Source organism: Propithecus coquereli, unplaced genomic scaffold, assembly GCF_000956105.1.
Source record: "Propithecus coquereli isolate 6110/MARCELLA unplaced genomic scaffold, Pcoq_1.0 Scaffold137, whole genome shotgun sequence".
Classification (NCBI taxonomy): domain Eukaryota; kingdom Metazoa; phylum Chordata; class Mammalia; order Primates; family Indriidae; genus Propithecus; species Propithecus coquereli.
The window spans coordinates 6,396,302-6,418,354 of NW_012137969.1; the positions used below are offsets into that span (position 1 = coordinate 6,396,302).

Genomic DNA, 22,053 nt, shown 5'->3' on the forward strand with positions numbered 1-22,053 from the left:
TGAGTGCCGTGGCGTCAGCCTAGCTCACAGCAACCTCAAACTCCTGGGTCAAGCAATCCTACTGTCTTAGCCTCCTGAGTAGCTGGGACCACAGGCACACGCCACCATGCCCGGCTAATTTTTTCTACATATATTTTTAGCTGTCCAATTAATTTCTTTCCATTTTTTGGTAGAAACGGGGTCTCGCTCTTGCTCAGGCTGGTCTCGAACTCCTGAGCTCAGAACGATCCGCCTGCCTCGGCCTCCCAGAGTGCTAGGATTACAGGCGTGAGCCACCGCGCCCGGCCTGCTTGTGGGGTTTTAAGACTTTCAGCTCCTTGGTCATCTTTCCTACTGCTCTGGGAAACCAGGCCAAGATTGAGACTCTTAAAGAGCTATCCTGTGACTACACTGACTGTTCATTCTGGAATCCGCCATCTTGGGTTGGCATTGTTGGCTTCAGTTTGCTGTGACTTAAAAATGCCTCTTTGTTTTCTTTTTGCCTTGCTAAGTCACAGAGGACAGACCAGGTTGCTGTTTCCTCTTGAACTCCCCCTGCAGAACCCAGACTCATGTAGTGCTGGCCCCAGTTGGGCCTAAATGCTTTGTGCTTTTACCTGTTATTTGGGCTTATTAACTACCCGGAAGGCATCTCTCCTGCTCCCAGGGAAACTCTGGTCAGGTGAGAAACCTCTGTGACTTCTTTCCTGTAAGTGAGATCAGATGCCTGCTCATGCCTAGTGAGACTAGCCTTGTTACAGTGTTGTGGTCTCCAGTGTTACCACAAGCGCTCAGCACCAGCCAGGCATGCAGGCCAGCTGTCATCTCTGGCCACGATGGCACAGAGGTTTCCTGGCCAGTTGGAAAGTACAGCTGCTCCTTGAGCCTTTGGTTCCATTTCTGCATCTGAGGGCCCTGTCCTGAGCATGGCTGACACAAGGGCGAGCTGGGCCTTGGGGTGGCCACGTGCTATGTGTTCTTGTGTTCACTCGGCTTTCCCTCGGTTAGGGAGAGGATGCATTGGTCCGGTGAAGGTGGAGGCCGCCTGTGCCTACCATGGGCTTAAGGGGTGGGGAGCATGTGTTTCTGGGGCTCTGTGTCTTTGATGGGGAAGACAGATGGTACGGCAGAGCTAGGTCCTGGTCCACTACCTGGCAGGACCTCTTCAGGCAACAGTGCTGCTCTGGGCCGGTTTTCTCTTTGTTGCAAAGGGGAACACAGTGCCTTTCTCACCCTGCATGTGTGAAGAGTAAACACGATAACGTGCTGCATTGCTGTCCTTTCTGAGCAGCAGGGGTTGATTTCTGTGAAGGCACATGGAGCTGTCCTCTGCCTGGCTGGGGCCCCTTCATGTCCTGAGCTTCCCCAGGCAGTAGGCTGCTTCTGTGTAGGGCAGGTTCCTTCACGTGCTTTGTCATCTGTTGTGCTGGGGCCTCTTTGTGGGGGGCTGCTTTGGATGTGTGGCATCTTGGAACACCCAGTGCCACTGCCTCACCTTCCCTGTATGTTGCTACGTTTATCATGACAGCCCACGGAGCATAGACTCGTGGTCTCAAATGTAGTCTGTCATCAGAGTTCCCTGGAGAGGTGTACGTTTTGGGGCTGAAGCCTGATGTGCTGGTTGGTGTCTCCTGGCTGTGCTGGAGTATGTGGCCACCTCGATGCTGTAATGCCGTGAGGAGGATTTGGCTCGCTTTCCTTTCTTTTCTGTTTTGGAGGCCAGGTTGTAGGCGGTTATTAGAGATTTGTGAGCAAGGAGATGACTTGGCGAAGCCTACGTTTAATAAAATTGAATGTGGTGTTGGGAGACAGGCAGAAAGGATACAGAGAGCATCAAAAAGTTTGGGCCCACTGCTGTAGCATTTGTGCACACATAGCATGCCTGCTTTGCTTACTAGTTAAGGGACCTGCCGCCCTAAGCCATCACATCGGATGATCAGTTAGCCGTCTCTGATGCCAGATGCCTGAGAAGCGGACGGCTAATTGCCAGGAGTGTGCTTTGGTCTGTGCTGTGTGCACTTGAGTCTGGCCTTTGGGCCCAGGCCTTGCCATACTGTGGGGGCATGCCATGACCCCAGGCTCTGTGGGTTCTGAGGAGCTGCCACCATGAGGTGGCGCACCCCATGGTTATCCTGGCTCCCCATGGAGCCTGTCTTTGGGCCTGGGGGCCGTTGCAAGGTCTTGGTTGATAGGGGAGGAAGTCACAGTTCCTTCCGGCCTGTCCTTGGGCAGCCTCTCGGGAGCCTCAGCTATGAGATTCCGGTGTTCAGACCAGACGCACTCTGTGTGGACTCCCCTCTGAGCACAGGGGCTCTGTGGCCAGCCCCAGGCTGGGAACCGTGTGCCCTAACACCTGAGGAGAGTGGCCAGGCTCCACACAGTGTGACAGTTCCCTCTTACCAGTGTGGGATTTCTTACGTCTGAGAAGCCCAGAGATGTTATTAGGAGAGGTGGATAGGCGAGTTGGCTGGTGTCAGTGTAAACCGCAGGGTCACGTGGGCTGGGACAGCATGGGCTTCGTGACTTTGAGAGTCACGGGGAGGGAGGAGCAGAGTGCGTGGGAAAGAGCCTGCGAGCGCACATGTGGGGAAGGGCGGAGTCTTTGTGCTGGGAGTGTGCTGGGGCGTCCTTCTCCTCAGGGTTTTGAGAGGGAGACTGAGGGAGCTGGCAGCAGTGTGGCGTGTGTGGGTCTGTGAAGGTGGCAGCGTGATGCACTTTGTCTCAGTGGAGCATGGTGTGTCCAGGACATGACTTATAGACAGGAAGGTGGACACCCGGAGATGCCTCTGAGTTGTGTGTCCACCTGAGTAAGGCCTCCTGGGGCATGGGAGGAGGAGGAGTAACCTAGGGCCAGTAGGAAGGGTGGGGTGAGAGTGGTGTTCATCCCAGGAATAGAGGATGCTTCTTTTTCGAAAATCCACTATTTCAGTAGGATGAACGGGGAAAAAACATATGACCATCTCAGTAGGTGAGCAGAAGCAGCATTTGTTAAAATTCAGCGCTCATTTATGATTGAACACTCTTGGGAAACTAAGAATGGAAGGGAAATTCCTCACCAGATAAAGCATGTCTACAAAAAAACTTGCAGCTGATATCATACTGATGGTAAGACTGACCACTTCCCCGGCACTGAGGACCAGGCAGGTCTCTGTTCCCACCACTCCTGTTCACGCTGTCCTGGAGGTCCTTGCCAGTGCAGTCAGGTAAGCAGAAAGAGAAGGTAGGCAGACTGGAAAGTTGGAAACACTGTCTCTATTTGGGGAGAACATAATTATCTATAGAGATTTCCAAGGAATCAGAGAAGCTAGTAGGACTAAAGGTGATTTAGCAGGATCACAGCTTATAAGGACAACATACTAAAATATTTCTGTATACTAGCAACATACCAATGGAGGTACATACCTATTATAACATTAACAGTATCAACAAACATGAAATACTTATGGATAAGTTTAACAAAATACATTTATAAGCCGTGCACTGAAAACTGTAAGATGGAGCTGAGAGAAATTAAAGACCTAATAATGTGAACAAACGGATAGAGGTTATCAGAGGAAAGGAAAAAATGAACTCTTGTTTTCCCCTCTGCTCTCACACAGCTATGGATTCGACGTAACACTTCTGACACCAGATATGGGGGGGTTTCCCGTCACACCAAGCAGTTCTCCAGGGCACCCCAGCTGGGTGTCCTGTAACTCAGCTCAGACACTATCTGCCTGGAGCTGGCATCAGAATCCACAGGTTGAGGGCCCAGTCCCACAAGACTGGCTCCCACTTGAGATAAACAGTCGGTTGCCACCTGTCCTTCTGACTGGCAGGCTATGAAGTGGGGCTCCCACTACACACTCCTGGCGTCCATTCCTTTGCCAGAGCAGCTCACAGAAGTCAGGGAAACACTTTATTACATTTGTTTAATTATTACAAGGGATATTACAAAGGATACAGATGAAGAGCTGGATGGAAGAGATGCGCAGGGTGAGGTGTGTGGGAAGGGGTGCAGAGCTTCCATGGGCTTTTCAGGCCTGCCACCCATTCAGCTGTCTGGAAACTCTCCGAACCCTGTCCTTTTGGGTTTTTAGGAAGACCTCACTATTGTGGGCATGATTGATAATATCATTGGTCATTTGTATCAACTCAACCTTCGGCCCCTTTCCCCTCCCTGGAGGTTGGGGGTTGGGGCTAAAAGTCCCAGTCCTCTAATGCTGCCTAGGTCTTTCTGGTGACTAGCCCTATCCTGAAGCTGCCTAGGTGCTGTAGCCGCCCGTATATGTCAGGAAATGGAACATGGAATATCGTGGAGATCTGGTGTTTATGTATTGGAAGATTCAATATTGTTAAGATGGCAGTTTGCTCACATTGACCGATAAATTTGGTATAATCCCAGTCAAAGTCCCAGCACGCTTTTTGGGTAGAAATCAACAAACTGATTTCTAGAATATCCATGGAAATATAAAGCACCTGGAATAACAGTAATAATTTTGAAAAAGAACAAGTTAGAGGTTGGGTGCAGTGGCTCACGCTTATAATCCTAGCACTCTGGGAGGCTGAGATGGGAGGATTGCTTGAGGTCAGGAAGTTAGACACCAGCCTGAACAATAGCAAGAAGCCATCTCTACTAGAAATAGAAAAATTAGCCGGGCGTGGTGGCATGTGCCTGTAGTCTCAGCTACTCGGAAGGCTGAGGCAGAAGGATCGCTTGAGCCCAGGAATTTGAGGCTGCAGTGAGCTACAGTGACACCACTGCACTCTAGTTTGACAACAGAACTAGACTTTGTCTCAAAAAAAAAAAAATGCCTACACCAGCCGATCTCAAGACACACTACAAACTGCAGTAATTCAGACTGTGTGGTATTGGCATAAGGATAAACGTGTAAATTGGTGGAATGTAAATTGGCAGAATCGGATAGAAAGTTCGGAAATAATTCAAGAATATATTGTTGATCGTTGGCAAAAGCATCAAGGTAATTGAGAGAAAGACAATCTTTTCAAGAAATGATGGTAAACAACAGGGTACCTGTGGCAAGAATGAACCTTGATGCGTGTCTCATACTGAACACAATTTAATTCAAATGGCACATGGACCTATGTGTGAAGCTAGGACTTACAGAAGCTGGGCTTTGGTAAAGAGGTCTTAGAATACTTACAGAGCATGACCCATACATGAAAGAAATTGTTAGCTTAGAGTTCATCAAAATTAACAACTTTTGCTCTCAAAAGATGTAAAGTGAAAAGGCTGACCATAGACAAGGAGAAAATATTTGCGATAGGTATATCTGACTAAAGAAAGATGTGTATCCAGAGCATATGAAGAATTCTTACAGTCTGGGTGCAGTGGCTCATGCCTGTAATCCTAGCACTTTGGGAGGCCAAGGCAGGATCATTTGATGCCAGGAGTTCAAGACCAGCCTAGGCAACAGAGTGAGAACACATCTCTACAAAATAACACTGGCTGTGCATGGCGATGTGCGCCTGTATTCCCAGCCCTCAGGAGGTTGAGGTGGGAGGATATCTTGAGCTTAGGAGTTTGAGGCTGCAGTGAGCCATGATCCTGCCACTTCACTCCAGCCTGGGTGGCACAGCAAGACCCTGTCTACAAGAAAAATTTTTCTTATAAATCAGTAAGATGACCAGATTAAATTTAAAAAATGGTCGGAAGAATTTAAACAGATACTTTATAAAAGTAGATCTGCAAATGGGATCTTTGGGGCTTGGGATAGTAGTGCTGTGGGGAGTGGCATCAGGTGTGGGCTACAGAAGGTCAGGGAATTTATTATGCTTGATTGAAAGCAAAACAACGCAAGCATGTGGTAAATGCAAGCAGGTGAAATGAAAAGTGGGACATAGTCTTCACCCCTCACCTCACCCAGGTGACCTCACCCAGGGTTGGGTGCCCTGTGTCAGAGCTTCCCTATCACCATCACATTGTGTTCCAGTTATGCCCAGGGGGTGCAGTTCATGGAACAGGACTGAAGCTCGCCCCCGGAGGTGGGCAGCATGGTGTACTATTCTCAGCTCCAATTTGTCTTTTTAGGAAATGCCTGATAAATTCCTTTTGTATCTTTCTAGAAATGTGTGCACATGCAAGCTCTTTATGTATCCTTCCCCCTTTTTAAATTGGGGATCATTCTATGGTTTTTTTTTTACAACTTACTTTTTTTCTTTTTTTTTTTTGAGACAGAGTTTCACTGTGTTGCCCGGGCTAGAGTGCTGTGGCGTCAGCCTAGCTCACAGCAACCTCAGACTCCTAGGCTCAAGCGATCCTCCTGCCTCAGCCTCCTGAGTAGCTGTGGCTACAGGCATGCGCCACCATGCCCGGCTAATTTTTTCTATATATTTTTAGTTGTCCAGTTAATTTCTTTCTAATTTTAGTAGAGACGTGGTCTCACTCTTGTTCAGGCTGGTTTCGAACTCCTGAGCTCAAACAATCCGCCCGCCTCGGCCTCCCAGAGAGCTAGGATTACAGGTGTGAGCCACCGCACCCGACCTTACAACTTACTTTTTTTCACTTAATTTTTGACTGTATTCCTGCACCAGCATAGGTTGCTCTACTGAATTATTTTAAAGAGCTACACAGTGTTCCGTAGTGTGGATGGACTCTGATTTACCTAAGCTGTCCTCTGTCGATGGACAGTTAGGTTATTTCCAGTTTTTTCCCCCAATTAGCAGTGCTACGTTGGCTGGATAAATTCTAAAAAGCAGAATTTTTAGTTGAAAAGATATGCACATTTGAGATTGGTAGCTAGTGCCAAATTGCCCTCCAGAACAGCTTTCCTTCTGTACATTTTAATCGTGGTGTGTGAGTGTCATCACTTAATTGGGGTAGTATGCTTTTGAGGTTCTCACAGAGATTCAGAAGGAAGTCACAGTGAAGTGAGGAGAGTGCCCATCTTCTGTGGCTTGACTTTAAAGTGTCATTTAGCAATTCATATTGAGGGGAACCTTGTTAAGTAGGAATGGAAGGAGTGCCAGATCCTTCTGCAGTCAAGCCTCTGTTTTATGGAGGAAAGAATTTGCTGGTGGCCAAGCAGCCTCTATTACTTGGCTCCTTGCCCTGCCCCTTTTGGTGCCTGAATCTGGTCTCGTTTCAGATCTGGCAGGGTGGGTGTTACACCTGTCAGTGTGAGTACTGGGCCTGCTGAGGATAGAGGTGGGCTCGTGGAGGATGCTGTTACTGGGCAGCTGAAAGGCAGGTGGTGTTTGCAGCTCTGAGGCCTGGCAGCGGTGCCCACCTGAAACTGCTGAGCCATCCCCTGGAGTCGGGGACGGGAACCTGCAAGTGCTGACCTAGGCGCTTTCCCAGAACACTTGTAGGCTGGCCAGATGACAGGTCTTAGGGACTAGCTTCCCTGACATGCGAGGCCAATTAGGAGGACAGTGAGGGAAGTGCACAGGCTCCTTAGCAAGGATCTGATTGAGTGGCCTGGATGTTTTTGCTATCCTAGTTACTGTGGTCACGATCTGTAATTACTTGGGTGTTGATTTGATTGATGCAATTCGCTCTGTTGGTACTTGGGAAGGTGTGTCAACTGTCATGTGTCTTGGTCTATGTCAGTTGGTCTCGGCCTGGTTGTCTTGAGGGTATGAGAGGGGGAGGGAGAAATGTTTGCCCTTCTGGGTGCTTGTGGTGGGGTGGCCCTTCCTTCTGGTCTCACTTGCTAATGCCTCTCTGGTGTCGGCCGTGCTCCCTCCCTTGGCTTGTTCACTATAGGCTGCTCTTCTGGATGGAGCCTGTAGTCTGGAAGGGAGGGGCCCTTCGGGTCCCTGCTTCTGTGATGCGCTGGTTCCCAGGCCCCTGGAGTCCCAGTGTGGTGGGCTTCCTCTCCACCAGAGGTGTGCAGGCCGAGGGCACCTACACTGATTGACAGCTCCTCGGTCCCACATGCTGTGCCTTACTCTGCTTTAAATACCAGCCATTCTCCTTGTGGCTTAGCCCCGGCTTCTTTCTGCCTGGGAGATCATGTTGGCTTTCTTTAAGCTCCAACCTCTCAGTCCTAAGACTTGTGAGTTAAGAGCAGGGGCTTATCTTCCGGGTTTCTGTGCCTGGCTACAGCCAGCATTCGCTACATTTGAGGAGTGGAAGAGTAAGTGAGGGAGTTTTTGGGCACTTGTGTCTTGTGCTTGGTGGGCTGGAGCCTCTTTGGGCAGCTTGGCTATGGTGACAAGGCCCCGAGTTACTCAGCTGTTGTGTCACAGTGGGCAGTAGGAAGCAGGGGCAGCAGAGAGCTTCTTGCAAATGCCCTTCATCCAGATGTATCCCTGGCTGGGACACAGGGGAGGGCATCCCAGACTGTCCCCTTCTCCGCTTCCTCGTGAATTTTTAGGTGGGTGTTCTCGGGTGTGTGGACGGCCACAGAGGAAGTGGCTCTGTGCAGCCTCCCCCATGGGCTCACCCTCCCCTGCTGGGCTGCAGATTGCATTGCGCAGGCTGGGAGGCTCTGATGGAGACCCCTGTGTGGGGACAGTGTCATCCCCTCTAACTACACTGTGCTCAGAGCAGGCCGTGAGCCATGAGTGTCAGACATTGTAGGGAAATGAAGAGAGGTGCTTCCCAGAAGAGACCCCGCAGGACTGTGCCCCTGTGGGTGTGCGCCCAGGCCACACAGCCGAGCACCCCTCGAGGTGTGTCCTGGGATGGAAACGCTGCTTTAGTTCTTGCTTCTCACTTGGCTCTCGAAGCACTTTTTAGGGCTTTTCTCCAAGCTTTGTAGATAGGGCTCTTCTGCTTCTGTGCTTCCTTTTACATTGAAAAAAATCTAAAGCCAGACAGTGGAAGGATTTAGACAAACTAGGCCGTGATGGATTCCTGGGAGGTTATTTAGAGGAGGCGGTGGCATCTTGAGTCTGAGCTGGTTTTGACTCAGTGGGTGCTTACTGAGGTCCTGTCCTGTGCCAGCCCCTCCTTGTGGGCCTGGAGCTCCGGGGTGCCCAGACCCCTCTGCCCCTAGGCAGACCAGGAGTGTCTTGGACCAGAAGGGAGGAGGGGGCTGGGGTGGCTTCATGGCAGGGATTGTGCGAGGGGTGTTTTGACAGGAGGGGCGAAGCCAGTGTGAATGAAAGACGCTGAGACGCTGAGAGCCCACCATCGCCTACCCTGCCTCTGAGGGATTTCCAGCAGCCACCACGGCTCCACCAGGCTGCAGGGAACACACTTGCCCACCTGACAGCCCTCTGAGGCTGTTATTTGCATCAGAAGCTGCTGACCTTGTCCCTGCCGTCCTCCCACCCTTCCCACTGCTGCCCTTCCCCTGCCCCCCGCCCCCCACTGCCCTCCCCCTGCTCTCTCCTTTGCTACCCTCTCCCTCCCCTCCACTGCCCTCCCCCTGCCATCTGCACTGCAGTTCTCCCCCTGCCCCTCCCCACCCTTCCCTCTACAGCCCTCTGAGGCTGTTATTTGCATCAGAAGCTGCTGACCTTGTCCCTGCCGTCCTCCCACCCTTCCCACTGCTGTGCTGCCCCTGCCCCCCGCCCCCCAAGTCAGAGCTTCAGGCGTGTCCATCCCTCAGATGGTGCCCTCCCCCTGCCATCTGCACTGCAGTTCTCCCCCTGCCCCTCCCCACCCTCCTCTACCCCCCACTACCCTCAACACTGCCCTCCCCCTGCCCTCCCCTATGTCCTGCTTGGCCTCGATGTCAGATGTATGCATATCTCAAGGTGAGCTTTAACTCGCAGTCTGTTGTGTGAGAGGCGTGGATGAGCTGGCCTGCGGGAGCATGCAGTGAGGAGAGCAGGCAGCCCGGAATGAGTCTTGAGGAATTTTGACGTCTAGAAATAGCTGGGTGTGGTAGCGCCTGTAGTCTCAGCTACTTGGGAAGCCGATGGGGGAGGAGCCTGAGCCTGGGAGTTCAAGACCAGCCTGGGCAGCATAATTGAGACCCTGTCTCTAAAAGAAAAAAAAAGGCAACCTCGAGCCTGAGGAGCGGTGCCCTACCCTGTGTCAGAGAGCTTATAGGCTGCTGGACCTGGGCTGTGTCTGAGCTCGGGTCCCCATCTGTAGGAAGAAGCTGGTTCTGTGCAGTGCGTGTTGCATGCACCAGGCCTTGGCAGAGTGATTGGGGCAGGTGGTTGTTGCCAGTCCCTGTCCCCTGGTGCGTTGGCGATACCCCTGGGAGCAGGGAGCCTTTGGGACGCACCTGGGCCAGCACCTGGGGACAGTCCCAGCATCTGCTTTGATGGGTTTTCTCTATATCCGCCTGTTCACTCCAGACAGAAACCTTCTGGCCTGTTCCGCCACCTGTCTGTTGCTTTGAAGGATAGAGGTCCTGAGGTCAGGGCGGGCACATGGGGTGAGTGAGCCCTGCGGTGTATCTCGGAAACACCTGAAATCAGTTAGCTTCCTGTGGGATTTTGAATGTGCTGTCCTCAACTCCTACAGCGCAGCTCTGGGGCTGTTTGGGTGTGGGTCTGTGTAGTGCCTACAAGGCCTGGCGCATGTCTAGCCAGGCCTCCTCAGCAGGAGACGGCCACTGCCTCCTCCTCAGGACACGTGCAGAATTGCCAGGCTGAGTCCTTGCTCTTCCCTTCCCTGGTCAGAGGTTGGAGCTGCCCGTGTAGGTCCTGCTCTCACACACTGACTGAGGGGCTCTCACCCGCTTCTGAGCCCAGGTGGACCTGGCTGGAAACCTGTGTGACAGTGGAGGAGCCCTGGGGACTTGGGCTAGGCCTGAGGATGGCCGAGGGGAACCCGGTGTCATAGTGGACCACCAGCCCTTGGGTGCCCAAGTGGGCAGGATGGGCAGATTGAAAACCTTCCCCTCTTCTGTGAGGCTCTGGGGAACTTGACCTAACTGTATGAAATAAAGAACCTAGTGCTCTTGTGACTTTTCCTCAGTGATCGCTAGGGTAGTCGGAAAGAACGTTTCTTTGTGTGATTGTTTCCTTTTAACTGGAGTGGACTTCCTGAAATAGATGATGGTAGAGATGCGGGTTCGCTGCTAGTCTCTGAAGGTGTAAGCGAGCTCTTGTGTGGCAGACAGCAAGGCAGGTCCTAGACATGCTTTATTTAAGGTACCACTGGAACCTTCTGCAGGAGAGGTGAGAGGAGGAATGAAGAATGGGGCTGGTGTCCAGTCCTGGTGGCAGTGGGGTTTGGACTCCCGTGTGCCAGCGAGGCTTAGGTCACGCTGCCTCATACTGCATTTCCTTTCTTCCTTTTGTTCACACATGAGTGTTTCTTGAGTACTTGGCATGTGTCAGGTCCTCTGCTGCGTGCTGGGGCTGTTTTCGAGTCATCTCCCATCTAGTGAGGCAGATGTCTGATGGGTCAAGTGTGGCTCGTGAAGAGGCTCTGCTTGGGAGGTTGGGAGGATGTTTCAGGCAGGGTGGGTGGCTTGTGGCACGCAGGCCAGAGAGACTCAGTGTGCTGGGGAAATGTGTGGTTCTAGATGGTTCCAACCAGAGTGCACGTGGGGTGTGGCGGGAGCTGGACAAGTAGGCAGGGATCCCATCCTGAGGATGGTATGGGCCTTGCCGGGAGATTGGGCTTCATGCTGCAGGAACAGGGAGATACTGAAGGTCTGAAGCAGAGAGTAACGTGCCCTCTCCATGGGCCTCTTCCTTCCCCTGAATTCGCTGAGCGAGGGCCTGGCTCCTTGGCAGGATCCTTAAGGGGGAAGTCCCAGGGTTGTCTGTGTTGGTGCAGGTTCCAACCCCATGGCACGCAGCGGGCAGGTGCTATTCCCCGTTGTTAGCCGAGAACCTGGCCAGAGAGGAGCAGTGGTGCTAGTTGAGTTGTACTGGGCATTACAGCTGAGGTGTGCTGTGCCTGTGAGCAAGGGCCCTGCTGGAGGCCGTCAGATGTCTGCAGACATTTTGTGTTCAAGGCTAGGTTCTTTCCGTGTTTTTCTGTTTCTCCTCAGGTAAATGCCTGTTCCCCTCTGACCACAGCATCTGCTGGTAGAAATGTGATTTTAGAAAAACTCATTTGTTTATTCATTGTTCGAACATTTATTTGAAGACATGCTGTTTGCCAGGCCTTGGGCTGGCTCTGGGGATAAGTGATGAGCACAGCACAGTCTCTGCCCACGTACCACGCTCAGACAGATGGTCTCAAACAATGAAAGCAAAAGGAGGTGCCTCCTTAGGCTCGGTGGGTTGGAAGGTGCTACAGGAACATTTTGTAGAAGTATCTAACTTAGTTGGAGACAAACCTCTGTCATGTCTTTGTGGATGTGAATGATACTGGTGGGAGTGAAGGCCAGACATTTTCTCTGGTGTGGAAACAGGTGGCTTACAACAGGTTCCAGAGTTTATATGTTTAAAGACAGTCCCTGTTCTGAAGAGGGGCTTCGCTTTGCTGGCAGGATGGTATTATTCAAGGTTGTGGTTGATCTAGAGATCTGTGTAGTTTACAAGGTCCATTCATAATTAGCATCTCATTTGCTGCTCCTCACAGCTCTGCAGGCGAAGCCAGACCAGCTCTATTACCTGTACCTGGGAGAGGTGGACCCAGAGGTTCTGAGAGGGGCTGACTGGCCAAGGTCATCCAGTGTATTTGTGGTACCCTCGCTGGGTTGCTTGGCTGTTCTTGAGCATGGTGGGCTCTGCCCTCAATAACCTCCATCCATCTGGCTTGCCACATGGTGCCATGCAGCTGGGTCCTGCTCTTTGTGAGTGGATCAGCCTGATGCTGGCACTTAAAAGGATTCTGTTGGGAAGCTGCCCATCCATTTAGCCTGAGCAGAACTCAGCACATGCACGGGCATGAAGCCCATCAGCTGATGGCATCTCTTTTAGACTTGATGGCTCCCATCCGAACTTTGGCAAGAAGGGCCTTCAGCTTGCTGGAGGGCTGACCTACCTGCCTTTGCTTGGAGCCAAGCACCTCCTGGCAGGTTCTGGGATTTGGTTTTCAGTGGGAGGAGGCTCTGCAAGGTAGCGGAAGAGCAGTAATTACTTGGGAGAGGAAGCATTTAACTTCTGAGGCTGTAACACAATACTATCTTGTTCGCGGAGGAGGCTGAGTTAGAAGATTAGCAATTAATTTTTTATTACGTGCAAACTACTCTTCAGTTTCATGGAAGCAAACAGTCCTCCCACAGCAAGGGAGGGGCAGGCTTCTACCTCATTTAATTTTTCAGAGCACTGCTGTTTGTCTGCCTTTGAACTGATAGGAATTGTTTATGAGTCTATGTGGAAGACATTTAGACATGCAATTTTCTGTATTCCCATTTGCTCTTTTTGGTTTTTACTCTTTCTGTATTGCTACGGTTTATTGCACTTAGGTCTCTGGAGTATTTTGCCTTTTATTAGGATTCCAATTATAAAATGCAGGTATCAACTGTCTTTTAGAATAGACAAGTTGTAACATGTTGGTTTTAGAGAAGTTTCTTTTAAATCAAAGTTCTTTTTTTATTGACCGTTATGAGAAAATTGGATTTGGTTTTCTGGCAGACTGAGTTGGGAAGAGTCACCGGTAGCTATTACTAGCATTTTATTGTTCACTAGAGCTTAGCTGCAGTGCCATAGACCTCCCAGTAGGGGTCGCTACGCAGCATCTGCAAGTTTTCTACACTTGCTTCTTTGGATTCAAAGACTTTTGATAATAGAAAATGTACTTTCTTTTGTTTCATCATTTAGTAGGCTAGGTTTTTTTGTGTGTGTGTGTGTGTGTGTGTGTGTGTTTTTTTGTGTGTGTGTGTGTGTGTGTGTGTGTGTTTTTATAACTAAACATTAGATACCTGTGATGGATTTAGGGCAGAGGCTGGCAAGTGTATTCTGTAAACTTGGCCAGGATATAAACCTTTATCTTGTGGCTTTGTGGGCCATCGGGTCTCTGTTGCAGTTGTTCGCCTCTGCCTTTGTGGCATGGGGCAGGGTGACCAACCCTACCCATTTGCCTGGGACTGAAGGATTTTGCTTGGGAGGTAGGACTTTTCATGCCCAAACTGGGATGACCTAGGACAAAACAGGACTGTTGGTTATTTTGGTGTGAAAGCTGTCATAGACTGTGTGTAGATAAATGGATGTGGCTATGTTCCAGTAAAACTTTATTTTCAGAACAGATGGTGGGGTAGGTTCGCCTGAGGGCCATACCCGGCTACTCCTACTTGAGGATGCAGGGCTGGCCATTTGCTTTAGAAAACCAGCTCGGCGCCTTGCTGTCTTCTTTCTCTGCAGCTTCTGTGTTCCATGCAGCTTTCTGCTCACACAGGATCATGGTGATTTCTTTCTTACTGGTGGCAGGGTGTGACCTTATCCAAGGGTGGTTGTAGAAGTGAACCTGCTGTGACATCGTGCCTCCCAAGTCCTGGCTCAGCACCCGTGCCGGCTGGAATCCTGACATCATTGTGCAGTGAGGTCCTGTGGAGGGGTCTGTAGTTATCTGGGGGATGTGTTACCCTTCAGTTGAGAATTCTGAAGGGTAAAGCCTTAGACGTTTGCTCTCAGGATTGAGAAACGCTCATTTCTGTCTTGTCTTTTCTTTTGGTAGCCGAGAGCTCCCAGGAGTGGGCATTGTGATCAGATCTGTTCCATTCAACAGCTCCTTGTTGAGAGCTTACAACGTGCCGTGGCAGAGGCTGGGTGGAGGGAGCAGCAGAGAGCAAGGCAGACGTGGTCTGTGTATGGACAGCAAATGCAGCACTGCTGAGGGAGGGCCTCGCCTGCTCCAGGGCAAGGAGAGTCCTCTGCGAGGGAGTGCTTTCTCTGCAGGAAATGGTGGGCTCTTGGAGCTGGACTTAGGAGTACCTTGTCTTACCCTGGTGTGACCCGGGCTGATGGATTGTGGAGTCTGCACCTGTCTGCCCCAGTCCAGTTTCACTGGTCCTTTCTGAGGTGCTCCTGGAGAGGATGTGAGCCTCCTCTCTCCCCATCATCTCTTTGCCCAGGTTTAGGGCTCCATAGGTTAGGGTTAGGGTTTCCAATCTTCCTGCTCCTGGGAAAGGCTGCATTGCCTCCTCAGGGCGTGATGAGCTTCCTGTCTGTCTGTATAGTAAGGAGTTGCTTTTGTTTCTGTTGAAAACACAAACCACTGTTTGGAGTGTTTCCATTTACTGACAACCCTTGCCAAATTAATTTTATTTAATTATCTCCCAGGGCTAAGCTTGAATACGTTTTGTGTTAAATTCACAGTTTTCCCCCTTTTCTAAATGAAATGGACTTAATATCCTTGTTAAAATCTGATTAAAACTAAAATTGAGTTTTTTGAAGTCTGATTATCCCATGAAATTGAATTTTTAAACCTAATTACAGATGGATTTGCATATACTTTTCGGCATCATTGAAAAGAAAGTTGAAGTAAATTTATTAATGACATCCTTTTCTCTCACTTTCTTGGGGCATGACGTAGTTTATGAGCATGAGGGGGTGTGGAGACCGCCACCCTTCTCCCCTCCTTCCTTAGAAAAAATTCTTTTTTCTTTAACTTTATTCTTTGGAGAATCAGTTCCCAGGGAGTCTGAGGTTAGTCTCATTTTCATTCTCATCTTTGCTGCTCTACCAATTTAGGTAGATGATGGTTTTTTTGAACTGTTCCTGATATTCAAAGATCTTGTCTTTCACGGGGAGGATGGGAGAGGGGATATGTGACCGCAGCTGCTAGAGTCTCCTCTGGGCTCAAAATATGGATTTATAATTAGCAAGCCCTTCCACCCTGATTTTAGATTACATTTGTACTATTGAAAAAGGAAAAACAAACTCAGTCTTAATAACCAGTGTGTGAAATAGACAGAGGGATTTCCAGAGGGCCACTTTCTTTTTCTTGGAGGAATACTGCTATTCCCGTGCTGTGTTCGGATGCTGCTGCCTGCCCTGATCTCCTAGTGGCATGTGCAGGTAGCAAGTTCCCGCTTTCACTCACGGTTTTGCTTTGTCTAGAATTATGTAGAGATGGAATCATACAGTGTGTATGTAGTCTTTTGTGTCTGGCTGTTTTCACTTGCGTAATGTTTTCTTAAAAACATTTGTTCCTGTTGCCTGTATCGGGAGTTTGTTACGTCGAATGGATATACCATAATTTTTTAATCCAGTTTTTGGCTCTTACGAATAAAGTTTCTGTGAACACATGTGTAAGACTCTTTTGGAAAAGTCTTGGAAAAATACCCAGGAGTAGGATTTCTGGGTGGTATGGTAAGTATATTTTAACTTTATAAAAAGCTGCCAAACCCTTTTCCAAAGCAGCTGCTCTGTTTTGTCCTCCCACCACCAAGGCATGAGAGTTCCGGTGGCCCCGCATCCTGGGCAGTGTTTGTCAGTTTCCCCATCCTGGGGGGTGTGCAGTTGTACAGCATTGTGGTGTTTGTTCCTGTGTCCCTGGTGACTGATGATGTTGAAAATCCTCTCATAAATGTCTTCTCAAAGTCTTTTGCCCGTGTTTTACATTTAATTTTGTTTATCCATTCATTAGTTAATAGATACTTGTGGTGTTTTCACTTTTGGCTGTTACAATAATGGTGCTATGAATCTTCATGTTTAAGTTTTTGTACGAACATATTTTTTTCAGTTCTCTTGGGTATATACCTAGGAGTGTAATTGCTGGGTCATATGGGTAACTCTATGTTTAACGTTTTTAGGAATTGCCAAACTATTTTCCACAGTGGCTGCACTGTTTTACGTTCCCACCAGCACTGTGTGAAGATTCCAGTTTCTCCACAGTCTCATCAACACTAGTTATTATCTGTCTTTTTGATTATAATCACCTGAGTGTGTGTAAAGTGGTAATCTTGCTATGGTTTTTAATAGCATTTCTTGTAGCTCAACTAACTTAGTGGAAACTTCAGTGTAACACACAACAAAGATACAGACATTACAGAATTGTTCAGAAAAGTCAGGAAGCAAACAGAAGCAATTACAGCTAGCAGCAACAGCAGTAGCAACAAACCCTGGGGAGGGTAGAGAGTCTGGTTTTCAGAGTTGCCACAAAAATTACAAGACATGCAAAGAAACAAAGTGTAACTCATACACAGCGGGGAGAAGCAATCAGTAGAAACAGAATATCAATATAAAGACATTATAAAAAGAAGCCAAATAGAAATTCTACAGATGAAAAGTACAGAAACTGAAATTAAAACTCACTAGATAAGCTTAACAGCATATTCGAGCAGGCAGAAGACAGACTCCAGAAGCCTGAAGATGGGCCAGTTGGGATTGTGCAGCGTGGGGAACAGAAAGAAAGGAATGAAGAAACATGAAGAGAGAGCAGTGCTTCCTCCCCCCCCCCCTTTTTTTTTTTTTTGAGACAGAGTCTCACTTTGTTGCCCGGGCTAGAGTGAGTGCCCTGGAGTCAGCCTAGCTCACAGCAACCTCAAACTCCTGGGCTCAAGCAATCCTTCTGCCTCAGCCTCCCGAGTAGCTGGGACTACAGGCATGCGCCACCATGCCCGGCTAATTTTTTCTGTATATTTTTAGTTGTCCAATTAATTTCTTTCTATTTTTAGTAGAGACGGGGTCTCGCTCTTGCTCAGGTTGGTTTCGAACTCCCGAGCTCAAACAATCTGCCCCACCTCGGCTTCCCAGAGTGCTAGGATTACAGGCATGAGCCACCATGCCCGACCCTTCCTCCCCTTCTGTGTGGCATTGTATTGGAGGTGCTACCAGGGCCTTTGTGCAAGTGAGGGGAGTAGGACACGTCCAGATTGGAAAGGGAGGAGGAAGCTCTCCCTGCTGTGGATGACATGATTTTATGTAGAAAAATCTAAAGAATACACATACACAAACTTATTAGAGCTAACAAGCAAGTTCAGCAAGTTGCAGGATACAAGATCAGTATTTTAAAATAAGTTATATTTCTATATACCAGCAGTGAATAATAACAGTTATTGTTATCAGTTTTTAATTACCATTTTATCTTTGTTTTGGATGCCACAGAAACAACTCAATTTCCTTGACAGTGATATCATTCTTATTATAAAACCTAATTGCACATTTCAGACTTTAAAGTTATCAGTAATAAATTAACCATACCCATTAAGTCTTTGTCACCTGTGGACAGTTTACTTGATTCTAATGCTTGTCAGGAAGCTCAATGTAAACTATTGGCCAGAGTTTGTGTCTTTAACAAAGTATAGTCTCAGAAGAATATTAGACAGAGGTTTCCTTAAATGCCTGGAATCGGTATATCTGCCAGTCTTTGATGAGGGGCTCTGGGTGCACATTGGGCCACGTCCTCAGCGCTCAGCCAGGCGATTGAACCTCTGCCTTAGCTTTTGCTTCCTGCTTGCTTGGAGCTTCAAGGTGAGCAAGAGATGAGAGCTTGGGGCTTCACAGGCCCTCCCTGAGCCTATGTACGGCCTTGTGCACTTATACAGCCTCCTGGAATCACAAGAATATGTTAGACCTTTTCAAAGTCCCCATGGACATCTCATTTCTCAGCTTTTCATTTTAAGCTTTTTGGTTGGTCTTTTGTTTGCCACTACTGTAATCTATCAGTCACCTCAGGCACCTGTGATATTAAAGTGTCTGACAGACTCCTCCCTACCTCCCAAGCTTTTAGCCCTGGGTGAGGTCCAGTGAGGTCAAATCAAGACAGGCCTTTCAAGTGGGGTCTTACAGGTCGGTAGTACCTGACCTAGGTGGGTCAGATAGTAACTCTTTTGGGAATGATGTTTTGAAAGATGCCAGCCCCATTCTGCTCCCTTGTGAGAGCAGACTATTTCATAAAAATTTTGATCAGTGTTTCTCCCGAGACTTAAACATATTATGATTCTGGAATGTGAAGGCATTGACAAATCTCTAAGGGCTTCTATTGAAGTGCATAATTTCTGAAATACTTTTATTAATAACATTTTTTTTTTTTTGAGACAGAGTCTCACTCTGTTGCCCGGGCTAGAGTGCCATGGCGTCGGTCTAGCTCACAGCAACCTCAAACTCCTGGGCTCAAGCGATCTTCCTGCCTCAGCCTCCCGAGTAGCTGGGACTACAGGCATGCACCACCATGCCCAGCTAATTTTTTCTATGTATGTATTTTTAGTTGTCCAGATAATTTCTTTCTATTTTTTTAGTAGAGACGGGGTCTTGCTCTTGCTCAGGCTGGTCTTGAACTCCTGACCTCTAGCGATCCACCTGCCTCGGCCTCCCAGAGTGCTAGGATTACAGGCGTGAGCCACCACGCCTGGCCTTGTATTAATAACATTTTTATCTATTTAAATTTAACCTAGAGAATGCTGGATATCTCTTCTGATTTGACAAGTTTTGCCACACAACTCATCAAATAAACAATTATTACCAGCATATCTTTTTATAAAATATCTTACATATCTTTTGATAAATTTAATGCTAAGTTTTTGTATTACTGATACTATTTTGAATGGAACGTTAAAAAGTCACTTTCTAATATTTGCTGCTAGTATATAAGAAACAATATAGTATTAGTATATTGACAGTGTCCTGTGACTCTGCTAAATTTACTTTTAGTGCCAGCAAATTATTTTTTAGATTCCTTAGGCATTTCTGTGTAAACAGTAGTGCTGTTTGCAAGTAAAGACAGTTTTATTTCTTCCTTTCAATGTTTATGCTTTTTGCTTTTTTCTTGCGTTATTACTCTAGCTAGCACCTCCAGTACGATGTTGAATCGCAGCAGTGGTAGCAGACAACTTGTTCTTGTTTGTGATCGTGGGGAAAACATTCAGTATTTTACTCTTAAGTATGATTTTATTAATAGTTGTAGGTTTTCTATTTTTCGAACACAGGGTCTCATTCTGTTTCCCTGGGTAGAGTTCAGTGGCATCATCATAGCTCACTGCAACCTCAAGTGATCTTCCTGCCTCAGCATTCTGAGTAGCTGGCTACAAGTATGTGCCACCACACCCAGCTAATTTTTCTATTTTTGGTAGAGAGAGGGTCTCATTCTTGCTTAGGCTAGTGTCGAACTCCTGAGCTCAAGTCATCCTCCCACTTTGGCCTCCCACAGTGCTAGGATTACAGATGTGAGCCACCGCACCTGGCCTGAGATAGGGTCTGTCAACGGAAAAAAAGACCAAACTCTGTAAAGTAATTTTAAAGAGATTTACTCTGAGCCAGATTTGAGGACCATGACCTGGAGCCATGCCCAAGAGGCCTTGAGCAAGTGGACTCGCTGAGGTTGGGTTACAGTTTGGTTTTATATATTTCAGGGAGACAGGGGTTACAGGTAAAGTCATAAATCAATACGTGGGAGGCATATATTGGTTTGGCCCAAAAAGGTGGGCCATCTCGAAGCGGAGGGTGGTGGGGGCCTTACAGCTTATAAGTGGGTTTAAAGATTCTTTGGCCTGTAATTGGTTAAAGACATGAAGCTTTGTCTAAAGGCTTGGAATGTTTCAACATAAGGAGCTCTTTATCAGAGATAAGCCACTGGACATAGATTTGTTGTGTAAATTGAGGACCTGCATACCCTTAGGCCTGTTAATGGGTTATAAGGGATGTCACCAAGAAGGGAGGAGGGCATGATAAGGCATGTCTGACCTCCTTCCTCCTGGCAGGGAATTTAGTTTTAGGATATTCCTTTTGCCATGAGGGGGTCCATTTAGTCAGCTGGTGGTGGGGATGAGCCTTAAAATTTTATTTTAGTTCACAGGTCTCTTATGTTGCTAAGGCTAGATTCAAACTCCTGGGCTAAAGTGAGCCTTCTGCCTTAGCCTCCCAAGTAGCTGGATTGCCTGTCAGGTGGCACACCTGTCATGTTTCTTCTGTTTTTAACCTTTATTTCCTTTCTTTGGATTTATTTTGCATGCTTAATAAGCTTTCTGGGTGATTGTGTGTTGCAGCCAGGACTGAAAGAACCAGGGATTTAGAAGGAGGTTGTGTGACCCAGCCCTTTTTTGGTGGAGATTCCTAAACTTTGTCAGGTTCTGTGTGGGCCCTTGGGCAGTCATTATATAAGCCTAAGGAATAGAACTTATTGGTAAAATGTAAAATTGTGTTACCAGATTTTTTCTAGGACCAGTTTGGGGGTTTGAAGAATATTAAAGGTAAAAAACTATCAGGTAAAGATGCTGGATTGACTGCATGATACATCTACTTTTTTCCTTCCTGAAACTTAGTATAATAGTGAAGAGAGTTGTTTTAAAGCCTAAAGCTCATGTGAATAGGGGGAAAGTAAAGAAATTAATAGCATCCATATTTTGGAACCGGAATGTGTGTTGAAGAATTGATGATGGCCTTAGTTCTTAGCTGATTCGAGAAAATGGATGCTGATTTGGGAGAAGGGAAAGTCAAGAGCCAACCTGTTTGATGCCACAGAGATTTCACAAAACTCTGGAGGTGCAGTGTCTGTCACATACATCCAGAGGGGCAACGAATGAGGCAGATAAGAATTCGTTGTAAGTTGGCCTGCAAGGCCGTCAGTTCCCAGCCCCTCCCCGGCTCTGTGCAGCTGGGCGGGGCAGAAAGTGTACTCAGGGTGCAGCCAAGGTGTCTGTGTGCCTGGCGCTTTTGAGGACAGGGCGCCTTACTGAAGGTGGGGTGATTAAGTGAATTCATGCGTGGCTGGTCCCGAGATGACCAGCCCTTGTCCCCGCTCAGCACTGAGTACTGGCTGGTGGACCATTGTCAACCAAGCAGGAGATTAGAAGGGCCTCCTCTAGGCACGCTGAGTGTATCAGGGAGGAGGACACAAAGGGTCTGAAACCCACTGCTTCACAACTCTTCTTGCAGTGCAGCTCGTCATTGACCAGCAGTCACTCATGTGGATCTTCCCAGGCGTCTGAGGAAGTCTCCAGTGTAAAAGGTATAGACCATAAAAGACTGTGAGATAAAAGCAACTTCGAGGAAATGGAAATTATGGAAGGATAAAACTTCAGGGAAAAGAACTCTCGTAAACATCTTCAGAGAGATAAAAGTAGACATTTTAACAAGAGAAGATATTGAATCAAGAAAGAATTCCATGAAAGAAGAACATTCAGTGAATAAGAAGAGCTCTGGGAAATTAAAACTGTGAACAGATGTGGAGAAAAGAATCAATGTAAGGGTTGGAAAAGTTGAGGAAATCTTCCAGAAAGAAGAACAAAAAGATCAAACAAGAAAAACACAGTAAAATCTGAGGATCAGTCCATCTGGACCACATTCAAAAAGTATAGCAAAGAGATGAGGGGAAGGACATTATAATGAAACAACTTAAAAAATATTCTTAGAACTGAAGGGTATTCTAGCCTGAAAGCCCAG

The 22,053-nt window shown here is 47.9% G+C and overlaps 1 protein-coding gene across 2 annotated transcripts in view; it reads left to right on the forward strand.

The window, feature by feature from the left end:
- MAD1L1 (MAD1 mitotic arrest deficient-like 1 (yeast)) overlaps positions 1-22,053 on the forward strand; it is a 396,911-nt gene that overhangs the window by 18,718 nt on the left and 356,140 nt on the right. The gene's annotated exons all lie outside the window — the stretch shown is intronic.